At 34.1% G+C, this 16,617-nt stretch overlaps 1 pseudogene; it reads left to right on the top strand.

Moving 5' to 3' along the window:
- The first annotated feature begins 2,326 nt into the window (after positions 1-2,326).
- LOC143620816 (wall-associated receptor kinase-like 2 pseudogene) lies at positions 2,327-14,412 on the top strand (annotated as a pseudogene).
- Positions 14,413-16,617: the final 2,205 nt, after the last annotated feature.

Raw genomic sequence — 16,617 nt, 5'->3', positions numbered from 1 at the left:
CAAGTGAATCGTCAACTACCGTTCGAACTCAGCATCCGCTGGTCATGGCGACGTTCGTTTTCTCCGGTCAGTTCACGAAAATACACATCGGACATTCCGTTACATGCAAACTAATTGGCGCTCTCGTAAACAGTCATCGCCAATATTATGCATGCCGGATTTCCCAACGACCGACAGATGTAGACGGCGAAGAACGTCCGAGTTCTGATAACAACGCCGGTTTTTGGAAAAGTTTAATGTACTGTTGCAACTTATGACATAAATGCATATGCTGTCACAAGATTTGAATTAAAGAACAACGCAGTGTTTGAGGTTGAATTTGAGGAACCTATAGTACGAAATGCAAAACTGAGAGTTAGGATATAAATTAATGGTGGGTGACACCGATGGAGATGGGTAAAACGGAATTTGTAAAACACAATTTATTTAATCGGATTTTCATGGCTGGTCTGTGTTGATGTGGTAGCAGTGGCCGGAAATTTGGGAGCTGAAACATGGTTTTTAGGATTAGAACTTTTTTTTTTTGAACGACAAACAAAGAAAAGTTTATTAAACGACCAGAACGGTATAGCAAGAAACTAACCGGGCCAAGTACACTCTACCTCTCGAAAGAGAAAAACAATCTAAGAAACAAAAATAAACACCCCAACAACACCTCCTTACAAGTTAAAAGACCTCCAATTCTCCCACGTGATATCCGCCATGTTCGATCTATTCTGCACCCATAAAAAGCCCAAAGCTTTTATATTTCCTACTACAACACCTAATTTAGCCGATTTCCCATTAAAAATCACGTCGTTTCAGGTCTTCCAAAGACACCAAATTGTCGTAAGGTAAATAGCTTGGAAAGCTTTAGCCTTCCGCTTTTGGAATCGAGTATATTTATACATCTCCAAATTAATACGAGTACGGAAAGCAAAAAAAGACGGGACTTTACACCATTGGGATATCACTTGCCATGTTGCTTGGGCGAAGGGACATGAAACCATAATGTGCTCTGCCGATTCTTCGGTTAAATCACAGATCGGACAAACAACCGTTAAAGGAAAAACCACTATAGTACTGTTAGAGTATTAATTGAGATAGAAACTAGAGAAAAAACACAATAAAAATGCCAAAGGAAAAACACAATGAAAAACTATAATAAAAAAACACAATAAAAAAAACTATATTAAAACACAATTTGTAACACACAATTTATAAAACAAAACAAAGAAAAAACACTATAGACTGTTATACCACATCACCCTTCCTAATTCCGCGTTGAATAATGTGTTGTGATTCAAATTCGCATGGGAAACACAATATTAAAAAACAATTTATATGACACGATTTGGTATTAACATAATTATATAATACAATTTGTATTTGTAAAACACAATAAAGAAAAAACATAACGGACCATATGATATAGCATTATGTTAAAACACAATTGTGTTTTTCACGAATTTTGTAAAACACAATGAAGAAAAGTGCTTTCTTATCATAAAAGAGAATACTGTAAAGAAAAAAGAAAAGAATTGGCCCCAATACATCTTGTATGCATACTATATAGTGTCATTGTATGCATACTATATAGTGTCATAAGAATGAAAAGACACAACAATCAAACCTATAATACAATGTATAAAAAAACTCATTAATTTTTTTTTTATATAACAATATGGTACTCATATTAAAAATAAAAAATGATGATTTTTTTTTTGTTGTATAAAAAAATTATGGACGATTTAAGATGATGTGGAAATTGACATGTGTTTTCATTTGAATAGGGAAAATCAACAAATGTATTATACCCTTTATGCCATTGCTCTTATTTTTCACTTAATATTTCATCTAAACTAATCTCAACCATCCATGTCGAAAATAAATGGACAAAAATATTTTTTATCCTTTTTACAAAATCAATACTATTATAACATAACTCGATCTTCGATAATAATAATAATAACACATTCACAGTCAAGAAAGTGATTTATAAACTAGAAAAAAAAAATGATAGTAAAAAATGTGTCTACAAAGTCTCTCCATCCCACTTGCAAGATTTGGACTTTGTTTATTTTTTGAAACATAAGTTACAATATAGAATTCCTTGCATGTCATGCGTAAATACTTAATACCATTTTATAAACCCTTAAGGCCGGCCCTGAGCTGTTATAGGCTTCTTCCTCAAATAGGAGCAACAGTTGGTAACGATCGTAATTTTAAACTATAAAACCACTACAACATTCTACTCCAAATTCCTTTAAGAACTTAATAGATTCTTCATTCCTCCAGTGACACCAACCATTAAAAGCATAAACACCTCACTTTGTCCTTAACAAAAATGACGAAGGCATGTCAAGTTTACGTTTTACTTATTTTGCTTTCTTTAACAGCAATAAAAGCATCAACTAAGGCTCCGCGATACGCCAAGGACAGCTGCAAAGATATGTGTGGAACCGTCAGGATTCCATACCCTTTTGGAATCTGAGCAAAATGTTCAATCAATAAATGGTACACTGTCGATTGTAACTCCTCCACGCCGTATCTCTCTGCACTTAACCATCTCCAAGTCTTGGGTGTCGACTTAGAAAATCAAACCATTACCATAAATATGCCAATTACATCCGATTGCAATCAGACTAACAGTGTCGATCTTGGTACAAGCCCTTTCATGTTTTCCAAATCACAAAATATATTTGTTTTTGAGGGGTGTGGTAATGCTGTCATGACGGATCATGGAACTTTGCTCGCCGGGTGCTCCACCACATGTCGCAATGACAGTTATACCGATGAGAACGACTGCCTTGGCATCACTTGCTGCCAAACAACAATTCCTCATCATCTAAAGTCGTACAACATAAATCTTACGGGCTTGGAGAGGGTTGGTGGAGATCGAACTTGCCGGTCTGCCTTATTAGTGAATAAGAATTTATACCTTGAAAGAAGGAATTCTCGCCAACCCGATGGCTCTTATCTTCCACTATCACTAATGTGGACCCTATCAGATGAAGATCAAGCAAGTTGCTGTATTTTTGCGGAGTCTAAAGTCGAAGTGGATCTGGATGACGGTATTTCAGTGGAATCTTGGAAATGCATCTACAGTCAATACAGGGAAATGGAAGGAAATCCGTACTTAAGAGATGGATGCCAGGGTAAGTCATACAACAGTTAGTACGTAGCTATTTGTTTATTTTTCTTGTGTTTAACATTAGACTTTCTTCTTTTAACATGCCTTCAGACACGGAAGAGTCGCAAAGCTGCACGGATAGTGGAGGTTACGGCAGATATGAACCAATATATGGCGTTGACGGGTTAATTACCAGAAAGAACTTCACTTGTATTCATTTTCCCAGCTATGCTGAAAGAAAATCAATATCCCTAGGGGTTGTTCTAGGTAATACATTATTAACTCTATTTATATTTAGGGAACATGACCAAAATGTCACTCTTGAAATCTGCCCTCTTTCAAAATGTCCATAAGAAAGCTTGGCAGCCCACATTTTAAAAATCATAATCCCACTGGATTTTAAATCAACAATCCAGTCGGGTTGACTTGATATTAAAAAAAAAAAAAAAAAACCTTTGGACCGACTGGATTTCTTATTTCCTGATGGGCCACCAAGATTTTAATTTATTTTTTATTTCGAATCTAACCATATAAACGGCCAATGGGCTTAGACACAACTGGTTTAGAGAGACTGGGCTTATAGAGAACGGGAAGTTTAATCTATCCGGTAGACGTCTTGTTTTGAAACTAATATTTAAATAAAAAACAAACCAGGCAGACGCCTGTTTAATCCAGCGAGCGCCTTGTTTTTAAAATCTGGTCGGAGCCGCTTTTTATATTTTTTGAATAAGAAATGAACTAAAATCCTTTTAGGCCGCTTTGTGCCTAATCCCACCTAGAGGCTAGAAGCAACTTTTAGTGATTGAAGTGCATGCGGCAACTTCCAGTTTGAATTTTCATACACAATCTTCGACCATTCGAAGAATCCCCAATACTAAAACCCAACCACGTTTTCATGAACTGATCTTGAATTAAATGAGGCTTACAACCTTTTTATTAAAAAGCTGGACGCACTTTCAGCAAAAGTTAATAAGTTATTTAATCCAATCCAACCCTGTTAAATTTTAGGCGAGTGAATCAAGAACACGAACACAAGATTTGTAGAACTTTCTACGACTCTTTTATTAAGAAAACGACAAATGAGAAAAACTTAATAATACCTAACACATTGAACTTAGGTTTATATAAACCCACGGTTCCTAATCCTAACCTTTCTCAAATACATAATTTGAAACCAAATACAGTTAGGATTAAAGATAAGACTAACTTATCTATAATAATAAACTAATTATTATTATACTAAATATTCTTCAAGATTCTAGAAGTCTTCAACCTGAGTTTGGTGTTGGACACGTTTAACAACCCCAACCCATGAAAACCAGTCAAAAGAAGTAACGTGTATTTAGTCAAATTGCCACGTTCGAAGTCCATCCATTACTTCCTTAGAGCATCTCCACCGGTGTGTTTGTGGAGGTTTTTTTTTGTATTCTCAAACGTTTCAGAGGTGGGTTTGTAGTGGCCCCACCACAACCACTACACACAAATCATATATATATATATATATATATAGGGTTAGTTTCATTTGAGAACTCACAAAAAGTTAAGAACTTTTAGGAACTCTTAAAAACCAAATATTTTTTGAACTTTTTTTATATATTAACATTATTTGAGACTTGTATTATCATATTTATAAAAAAAAATTTAATTACATATATAAATCACAAGTTACACATGTGTAAAATTTAAGTGATAAAAATTTACATATGTGTAAAAAAACATAGATATGTGTAAAAAAAACTAATTTTCATAATTGTAATCGTAAATATAGAAGTCAAAAGTGATAAAACTACACTTAAATAACATTAACATACAAAATTTTTTATAAAAAACGTAAGTTATTAAGAGTTCCTTAAAGTTTTTAAATAATTTAGGAGTTCTCAAATGATACTAATCCTATATATATATATATATATATATATATATATATATATACACACACATATTTATTATATTTTAATGGAGTTTAGATTGGTTTATGAATGGAGAAAAAGTGGGTTTTTTTTTGAAAAGTTTAGAATATGATGTGGTGATGAGGTGAAGGTTTGAATTGGTTTATGGGTGTGGATGCTTTTAATTCCTTTAATGCAGCATTCATTATTTTATTATTAATTCGTTAGTCCTGCGATGATCATGTTGGTGTAGTTATTTTCTTTAGTATTGTATTAAATGAAAAAAAAAGTTAAAATAGACAAAAATAAAAAGTGTAAGAAGGATTTGTATTTAAGAAAAACCCTTAAAATTAAAAAAATCATAACTCAAAATATAACTAAAAAATTACAAAAAAAACTAAATGTTTACCACGTCATTCTCGCTTAAAATGACGAGAAAAAAGATACAGTGACGAAAATAAACAAAATCCAATAATGATAAATAAAAAAAGACAATAGATCGCAAAATATAACACAATCCGAGCAAAATATAACACAATGTTGAGTAAGATAACACAATGTAATCATCAAACCTGAGATAACATTATCTTGGAGACTGCTTCAACCCATACAATGATTTCAGTAAATGACAGACTTCCCCATTTTGCCCCTCAACCTCAAAACCTTGTGGTTGAGCCATGTATATCTTTTCATCCATACTACCATGTAAGAAAGTTGTTTTAACATCTAATTGTTCTAATTCCATATCCAGTCAAAGCAAGTATGACTCTTATAGAGGAATGTTTCAACCCTTGCCTTTTGGGTAAACCCCTTTGTCACCAATCTAGCTTTAGACATGGTTCCCTGCAACACCTTCTTTAATCCTATAAATCCACTTGCAAGAAACTAACTTGTGATCTTTTGGTTTATCTACTAACCTCCAAGTATCATTCTTATACAAAGAATTCGTCTCTTCTTGCATTGCTTGAATTCATTTGTGTTTATATAGTGAAAGAATTGCCTCAGTATAAGACAATGTTTCGTACATGCATTCTTCTTCTACACTTAACACAAATGCAGAAATATCATTCCCATCTTTATACCTGAAGGGAGTCTGAATCTGTCTTCTAGTTCTACCTTTGGTTAACCAATAATCATTTAGATTATTTCTAGAATTACCCTCAAATTCATCAGTAGGCTTACTTGTGCTTCCATGTTCATAAGTACTAGCAATTGGCTCCACCTCAAGTTGAACAACCTAATCAAAACTCTGGTCACCACTTGAACCACTTAAAACCTACTTGTACATAACATTTCCTTGAACAAAACATTTCTGCTCACAATTACTTTAGGACTTTCATCATCAAGTCTCCATAACTTTTACCCTTTTACTCTATCTATATAGCCAAGCATTATACACTTTGAGTTCCAGGTTCTAGTTTACCATGGCTAATATGTGAATAAATCAAATAACCAAAAGCTCTTAAGTGTTCATAATTGGTCTTCTCACCTTACCATTTCTCCATATGAACCATCATCTCTATTGCAGTAAAAGTTGATCTATTCACAAGATATGCTGTTGTTTTGACAGCTTTAGCCAAAAACCTCTTGGCGTACCAACAACAATCAACATACATCTCACATTCTCTAAGAGAGTCCTATTTATTCTTTCAACTAGGCCATTATGTTGGGGAGTACCAGGAATGGATATGTGCCTAGCTATTCCCTTAGATTTGTAGTAGTCATTACACTCAGTGCTACAAAACTCTAAGCCATTGTCTGTTCTTAATTTCTTAATTTTCTTCTAAGTTTGGTTTTCAACCAAAATTGTCCATTCCTTAAACATTTTAAATGCATCTGACTTATGTAACAAAACGTATACACATGTCACACCACGACTTAGGGCCTAAAAGTATGGCCAATAGTTGGTACCTGTTTTGTAAATATATTATAGTTACGGGTTGTTTTCACGGAAAACTTCGTTTATAATAAAATAATTATTTACTTCAAAAACTTCTCAGAAATAAATACCTGAGTGATTGATTTACAATTCCTGTTTAATCTGTTTATAATATTTTAATAACTAAAAACTGAGTCATCTTCATATAGCGAGCATCTAACTCCATAAGTGACTCTAATTCCTAACTACACATGCTAAACTTGATTCCCTGAAATGTTTGGGGAAACTATGTCGCGATATACTAGTGAATCATTGACTAAAAACATTTCATAATTTTAATTGACATGATAATTTTTTTGAACAAATTCAGCGGGAATATCTTTCCATCCCGGGATTTGTACCACTTGGTATACACACACAATTCAAACGTTCTCTGATGCATGTAGCCCTTTTGAGAACTAGTTATGACTTCTTGTTCAGTTATGTTTAGATCCAGACACATGTGTAATTGGTATGAATTGCTTTTATTTTATATCTTGTATTTTAGAGGTCACTCTTATAAACATTTGAATGATTCTTTAAGATAAAACAATTTGTTTATCATATTGATTATAAATCTTTTTACTGCTTGTAAAGGTTTAACGTATTCACCTGTGATTGTTTGTTCTGAATGACGTGTCGATATCGTTTGAAAACCTTGGTAAATAAATGATGCTTAACCTATAATAAAATAGGCTTATATAAATCCGGATAGTTTTAGTCAGGTTTTAATAGCTATAAATCTTGATAGATCATTTGTTTGAATAAAATATTTAGACCTATAGCCTTTCTTTTTATTTACCAATGATGTGCTACGTTTCTTCTTCATGAAAAAACATTTATGTTAGGTTTCATCTTCAAGAAGAAACATCAATTGGACTATAAATCCTTGTATGTAAAATCTTATGTTTCTTAGTTATAAAGAAATATTATTTGACTATACCCTTTGTATGTATAAAGCTCATGTTTGTTAATTATGAAGAAATAATATTTTGACTACAACCTTTGTATATGTAAAGCTTATGCAAACTTAAATTTGATGGCTTTGGGCTATACCTCCGACTAGGGTCTAAGCCATATAATAAAATAATCATAACTTAAGAGGAACCCTACCTTACACGGGTATTTGAGTTAAGCGTCTAAGCTTGGACGAGCAGTAATTCTACTATATGTTGCGCATTGGGGCTTTAATCGTCGGAACTTCGGGGCTCTAGACTCGCAACACGCTTCTCGGAGTTGTGTGTGTGTAATGAAGTTTTTTTGGTGTGAATGAGTGGGGAGTCTTGCACCCTCTTTTATAGGTCAAATTTTCAGCCCATCGTGTATCACCATGGCCTATTAAGGTGGCCATCGCGTAGCTCGATGACTCAGCGTATACAGGTAATGCCACGTGTCTCTGGTTACTTAACAGCGTCATCGCGTATCGCAATGGCCCAAAGAGTTTGGTTGTCGTGTAACGCGACACTGCCCAAATATCGGGTTTTATAAAGCTTCATCGCGTATCATGATGAGCTTGTCTTTTGCCCTTCGCGTAGCGTGATGGGTTCCAACACTTAAATTTTCACTTTTGGTCCGTCTACTTTCCAAAAATACTAAGGCGTCTCTCAAGTTGTTCGCGGTGATGCGAGTGTGCGATGTACAAAGTGCACAATCAAAGCGCAACATTGCGTCAATCGCCTAGCCTGTGCGCGTGCACGTCGGGTACTTCGCACCCTTGCTAAGACCACTAAGTGTCTTGTCATACAAGAATATTATCTTGTGAACTCATCTCCTTATAAAGAGGTCACAAGTTTTATATTATATCAAGTAGCTTTAGAATCCGTGTGATTCACATGATGCTTAAAATAAATATAATTAAACTATAAAAATTAAATGTTTAATTTATTTTAAAAAAGTTATATTTTATCAAATTAAATGATTTATAAGTTCAAATTACATTTTCTATTGGAATATTCATACGATTCGTGGTGTATTCTCACGCAATCACACGAGTTCTAGTGGAATATTTTCTAGTGATTTTATAAGTTGTAATTATATTTTTTTTAATGGAATAACGAATTCTAACAAATGATGAATATAATATGTTTCAATATGAATGACATAAAAAAAGTATATATGATCTCATTAAAGATATAAATATTTTGATTTTGTTGGCATAAATACTAGGGGTGTTCAAAAAAACCCGAATCCGAATCCGTATCTGAATTATCCGAAATTCCGAATCCGAACTATCAGAAAATTCGAATATCTGAAATTTCGGATATCCGAATCTTGGATATCCGAATTTTCGGATTCGAATAGTAGTTTTTAAAATTTTTGAATATTTCGGATATCCGAAATATCCAATGTTCTATTTTTAAAATTAATAAATATTACATATTAATGAATTTATTAAACCTTCAAGTGTTCGCTAGTGAATTTGGAGTTTGGAATATAAAGTAAAACCTAAAACCATTTTTAAATACTACCAAACTCCATCTCGTCTCCAACACCTTCACCATCCAAACTCCATTATCAACCACTGTTGTAACTTCACCGGTCAGCACCATTGCAATCACATTCCCCACCCCCCCCATCTCTGAAACCCTCCTCCATCTCTGAAACCCTCCTCCCATATCTATCTTCCTCTTGGACCCTTCTTTTTTGTATTTCACTACTTGATTGGGGCTAAATTTAGTTCAATCTTATTTAGGGTTTCAAAGTTTGGATATCCACTCACTATCGAACGGATATCCAAAATTTCGGATACGGACATGGATAGTGAAATCCACTATCCGAAATGTTCGGATATCCAAAACTCCGGATATCAGACTTTGAACACCCCGAATAAATACCCGTATATTTTTAATCCATATAATTTAGGTAATTAGTTATTTGATTAAAGTATGGATTGATATGTTTTGATTACATTTACATAAATAATATCTTAATAAAAATAGAAAATACTTTTGAGCGGGAAGATTACGCTATGAATGAATCTCCAAGTGACATATATTCACATTTATTTTCTTTTATTAGAATAGATAGATGTGGGACAAGTTCTCTTTTCTTTTTATACCCAAGTTGGATAACTCCATTTTCTTAATTCTTCAATGTGGGGTGCTTTCATTTTCTTATTTCATATTCTCCATTACTTATTTTGGGAATATTTTTGGCCATTTACCTTTCATTTATTGTCAAGAATAGACCAAAATTTTCGAGATGTTACACACACTCTTCTTCAGAAGTCATCTATGATGGATAGAAAGTAGGAACCTCCATCTAGTAACTTGTGCTTAGTAGGTCGCCAATAATCTGCATGTGCATAGTCTAAAGTACCCTTAGGCGTATGGACACCCTTTGAGAATTTCACCCTCTTAGCCTTTCCAAGAATACGATTCTCACAAGACTCTATTTCACAACCAGGCAAATATTTAATCATTTCTTGCTTCTTTAACTCCAATAATCGTAACTCACTCATATGACCAAGCCTCTTGTGACATAACAATGCATTATTGACTATTCTACCCTTAACAATAGAAACTGATCTTATCACAGTATCACATCTAACAATGCTCTAACACCAGTTGTTATGATATTAGTATCGGAAAGATGAAATTGAATACGAAATTAAACGAAGAATTAATTGAGTCATTGAATTGAATCAAAGGATTGCAAGAATTGGGAATTACATAACAACTACAAACCTTAATTGAGGTGCTTGTTATCCCAAATCTAGTAGTTGAGGTCCCTAACAACCTGACTTACTATATTTACATATATAGTCCCTTTAGTTTAACAACAATGATAAGAATGAATGAAAACTTATAACGCTCCTGTCTGAACTATGAAAATAGTTCAGTTCTAGTCCATGATAACACTACCATTGATCCCTTTACAAGTCTAGCCTTACCATTCTTTAGACTAATTGCATAACCACTACTTTTAAAAGTTCCTAAAGAAATAAGATTCTTGGTTAAATCAAGAGTATACCTGACATTGGATAACTTCACCTCAGTCCCACAATCCAATTTCAAGGCTACTACACCATGTCTTTTAATGGTACATGACCTGTCATTACCAAGCTTCACCACACCAAGATCTTCATATTTCAAGATTTAAAAGAAATCTTTATTGGGAGTCATATGAAAGAAACAACCAGAATCCATTATCCAACCGTCTTTTGAACTATGACTTGATACAACACATACATCAACAAAGTCATATCCATCCAAATATCCATCAGTTGAGTTAGTTACCTGATTCTTAAATCTATTAGCATATGATTTTCTTCTTCTTGTTTCTTTCTGGACATTCCTTCGTCAAGTGTTTATCTGAATTATAGATACAACACCTTCTCTTCCCTTTAGACATGGATCTTACACTTTTAAAGTTAGAACTAGGCCCCTTTTGTTCAAGTCTCCCTCTCACATACAACCCATCACCAGATTCTTCTTGAATATCATACATTTTCTTCAACTCCTTTGAATTAAGGGCTGCCAAAACATCCTCCACTGATAATGTTTCTCTCCCATACACGAGAGTATCAACGAAGCATTCATAAGAACTTGGTAAATAAGTGATAAAAATAATTTCCTGACCTTCATCTTCCAATTCAACCTCAATATTCTCTACATCAAGAATCAATTTGTTGAATTATCTAGCTTTGAGTAGATGCCTGCTGCAGTTGTCTAGATCCCTGCTGCAGTTGTCTCTTTTGATACCTCACAGAGAACCCTATCCCTGAGACTCAGAACGATCTCGCTATGGGATTTCTCCATGATTTCTATTCTTCTCTTTTTCATTCAAACCCTCTGTCAAATGTTCTTCACCACGCAGAGTATCGACGACCCCATTGTGAACTAGTAAGGCTCGCATCTTGACTCCCCAATGGCTAAAGTCATTGCGACCATTAAACATTTCTAACATAAACATTGAAGACGCCATTAACGAACCGGATTGTGGAATTGAACCTTCAAATACTACTGATCAAGAGCACAAGGCTCTGATACCAATTGTTATGAAATTAGTATCGGAAAGATGAAATTAAATGAACAACTAATCGAATGATTGAATTGAAGCAAAGGATTACAAGAATTGGGAATTACAAAATATAACTACGAACCCTAATTGAGGTGTTTTATCCCTAAACTAGTCGTTATACTACCTAACAAACTGACTTACTATATTTACACATAGTCCCTTTGGTTTAACAACAATGACAAAAACAAACAGCAACTTATAACGCTCCTATCTTAACTATGAGAATAGTTCAGTTCTAGTCCCTGCACTAGTGCAGCAAACACATTGTCAACCAAATGTTAACAGACTAACATTCTAACAGTTAAAATGTTATTTTAGTTATAACTTTTATTTAATTTTAATGAAACAAGTTATAAAACCTATTATTAACACAATAAATAATCTACAAGTGAATATGCCCCAACCAATATGTCACCGTCCTGGCCTTCATCTTCCAATTCAACCTCAATATTCTCTACATCAAGAATCAATTTGTTGAATTATCTAGCTTTGAGTAGATGCCTGCTGCAGTTGTCCAGATCCCTGCTGCAGTTGTCTCTTTTAAAACCTCACGGAGAACCCTATCCCTGAGACTCAGAACGATCTCGCTATGGGATTTCTCCATGATTTCCTTCTTCTCTTTTTCATTCAAACCCTCTGCCAAATGTTCTTCACCACGCAGAGTATCGACGACCCCATTGTGAACTAGTAAGGCTCGCATCTTGGCTCCCCAATGGCTAAAGTCATTGCGACCATTAAACATTTCTAACGTAAACATTGAAGACGCCATTAACGAACCAGATTGTGGAATTGAACCTTCGAATACTACTGATTAAGAGCACAAGGCTCTGATACTAATTGTTATGAAATTAGTATCGGAAAGATGAAATTAAATGAACAACTAATCGAATGATTGAATTGAAGCAAAGGATTACAAGAATTGGGAATTACAAAATATAACTACAAACCCTAATTAAGGTGTTTTATCCCTAAACTAGTCGTTATGCTGCCTAACAAATTGACTTACTATATTTACACATATAGTCCCTTTAGTTTAACAACAATGACAAAAACAAACAGAAACTTATAACGCTCCTATCTTAACTATGAGAATAGTTCAGTTCTAGTCCCTGCACTAGTATAGCAAACACATTGTCAACCAAATGTTAACAGACTAACATTCTAACAGTTAAAATGTTATTTTAGTTATAACTTTTATTTCATTTTAATGAAACAAGTTATAAAACCTATTATTAACACAATAAATAATCTACAAGTGAATATGCCCCAACCAATATGTCACCGTCCTAAGTATTAGAGTTGGTGACTATACCTAACTTTTTTGTATTGAAATTCATTCAGGTGTTAGCATAAGCATGGGCGTACTTTTTCATGTAGTAACCATCTATGTATTGTGCAAAGTGACCAAGAAAACAAAAGAAAGGAGGCAAAGAAAGCGATTTTTTAAACGTAATGGGGGTTTACTTTTAAAACAACAAGAAGAAGCCGACCCGTCTTTAGTTGATAAAACCATACTTTTTAAATCACGCGAGTTGGAAAAGGCCACTATCAACTTTAATGAGAATAGAATTCTTGGTCGAGGAGGTCAAGGCACTGTCTACAAAGGGATGTTAATGGATGGCAGGATTGTAGCAATCAAGAAATCAAAAGTAGTTGATGAAAACCAATTAGAGCAGTTTATCAATGAGGTGGTCATCCTTTCACAAGTTAGTCATAGAAATGTGGTCAAACTATTAGGATGTTGCTTAGAGACTGATGTTCCTCTCCTTGTTTCTGAATTCATTTCAAATGGTACTTTGTATGATCATCTTCACAACAAAGCTTACGAGTTCCCAATTTCTTTGAAGATGAGATTGCAAATCGCCACAGAGGTTGCAGGAGCACTTGCTTACTTGCATTCAGCAACTACTATTCCAATATACCATAGAGACATCAAAACAACTAACATACTTTTAGATGACAAATACAGGGCCAAGGTTTCTGATTTCGGAACTTCAAGATTGGTATCAATAGATCAAACTCACTTGACCACCTTAGTTAAAGGTACATTTGGCTACTTAGATCCTGAGTATTTCCAGTCTAGTCAATTCACTGAAAAGAGTGATGTTTATAGTTTTGGAGTTGTGTTGATTGAATTACTAACCGGAGAAATGCCAATTTCCCATACAAGATTTGGTGAAAACAAAAGTTTGGTTGCATATTTTGTGTCAGCAATGGAAGAAGGGCGCGTGATGTCTATTTTTGATGTAACAGTGATAAAGGAAGGCACTAGGGATGAACTCTTGCTAGTAGCTAGCCTTGCATTGCGATGCTTGAATATGAACGAAAAGTACAGACCTACAATGAAAGAAGTAGCTACAGAGTTGGAAACCATACGAACATCTCATATGCCCTCAAGGGATCAATCTAATATTAGACCCATGATATATGAAGAGGATTTATGAATGCTACCATATAACGAATCGTCTTAAATGTTTTTGAGTTTCAACGATAGCATTAGCCAATGACACAAATATTTAATAATTTATTAATAAGTTTATGTTTTCCTAGTATGTAAGAGTATTCCCATTCAATTCTCCATCTCCATCTCTATAATTACACTAAAAACATCATCTTTTCTCTCTCATTTTTAATTAAATAATTTTTTTTATACTTTTATCATTATATTTTCTCTCTCATTCACTCACAATCACTTTCAAAAACATTAAAAATTATAGAGATGAACAGTGCCCTTCAACATTTTCTCTCTCCTCCTCTCATAACCATTTTTAACCATTTCTAAAAAATAGAGAACCTCTCACATAATTTAGGAAATCCATTGGGAATACTCTAAGATATAGTTAGCAAAAATCTTTCAAATTTAAAAAATTCAAGATGAGTGCATGCATTCATAATGCCTTTTTTAAAATCATTTTGGAATAGTATACGCTTTTGAAGAATTTTCTTTTAATGTCCGGCTCTACATTATTAATTGGTTTACGAAACGCAACAGCATGTCAGCATGCTTTCCTTAGCCATTGTGGGACAAGCCCAAGGGCGGATTTACATAGTCCGGAAGGGGTTCATGGACCTTTGATAATGCAATCCAATATTTAATTTACTTAACTAGTAACTGTACCCGTGCTTTACGGCGGGCCAAGCTGGGGCCATGTTCGAGCGGGCCAAGTTGGGGCCACGTTCCGTGTGTATTAAGACATATTGATAAGATAATTTGGTATTTAGAGCAACTGCATCATATAGGTAGGCGACACATGTAGACATTGAAACTGGTCAAATAGATTTTAAGTTGCGCCATCGTAAATGATAAAATCAAGGACCGCCTAACGACTTTTACAACATTGGTACAGTTACATCATCCTAAATGACTATAGTTAATTCATTGGAAAAAAAAACCTAGGCATTTTATCTTGTTTCAATGAATTACAGAATCCCATGCTGCTTCATTGAGTTTCACAATCTGTAGTTCTGCAAAATGATATATAATGAAAATTCAAAATTTTTGTTTGGAGTAGCACAAGCTGTGACCAAAATAAGGTTTTTTTTAGATGTTAAAATTGATTTTCGGAGAAAATACCTTGCTTAAGAAGGTCGGAAATTCCTCAACCAACTTTGGTTATGAGAAGAGGGTTAGGGGCTGAAAAAAAAACAATTCCGAAGCTTTTGCATTATAAATTAAGACTTTAACCAATATGAAAGATTTAGAATATACACAAACATGTAATATGGATTAGGACTTCAATAGAAGATATGCTTTGACGTGTATGATGTCTTACCAAGAGACCGCCTTGACGTACATGACGCCTTGCCTTGTGCTAGCTAAAGTGATCGACTCTTTCCAAGAGGGTGGATAACACAAAGAGTGATTTTGTGGTTCGCGGTGATGTGTGCATTCAAGTTTTACCTCTCAATTATTGTACATAGTTTGTTCTTTGGTATTCCCTTAAGTCGACCACTATCAACATGAATCCCATAAAACAAACGAAAATTATCCTGTCACAACTAAGTTGCAAGTAATAAACCAATAACTTAAAAATGAACTTGGTAAAAACTATTTCAAACAACAAAGTTCAAGCTGCAAACCAGATAATGTGATGGAACTTAACTTAGTTAAGTAGGCCATCCCAGATAGCTTATAATCTCCCACTCGAGCAACTCTCATGCAGGTTCAAACGTCTTTCCATAGTACTGCTAAACAATCCAGCTACGCATTCCAATCCCCCACAAATCACTCAAATATGAAAATTATCTTAATATAAAAGCCATATCTTAGCCCAAATCAAACTGAAGCTAGAACACCAAATTCAAGCTGGAGAACAAACCCCTTCAATTTTCAGGTCAAGTTACTAAAAACAAAATTTCATCATAATTTCATCATGTGGGTGTTGTTTGTTCTTTCCTCTTAACATGCATTAGAAAAACTAATATATCAATATAATTTTGTTCTTTTTCACCTAAAAACTAAAGTAAATCAATAAAGTTTGCTCTTTATCACCTGAGATTTTTGCTTAAAGTGAAAAAGGAATAGTTCAACTAAAAATCATTGATGCTTTAATCTTTAAACTATCCAAACGAAAATGGAACTGATTCTTCATTTACCTTTTTTGTATCATAAGAAGCTAATTTGATTGGGTGACCAATGTCGTTTGGCTTTAACCGGCTAACCGCTGAGAACCTTT

This window comes from Bidens hawaiensis, unplaced genomic scaffold (genome assembly GCF_021521415.1).
Source record: "Bidens hawaiensis isolate Kalapana, Puna unplaced genomic scaffold, B.hawaiensis_p1.1 tig00002717_1, whole genome shotgun sequence".
In the NCBI taxonomy this organism is placed as follows: Eukaryota; Viridiplantae; Streptophyta; class Magnoliopsida; order Asterales; family Asteraceae; genus Bidens; species Bidens hawaiensis.
This window is presented reverse-complemented; position numbering and strand designations above follow the sequence as displayed.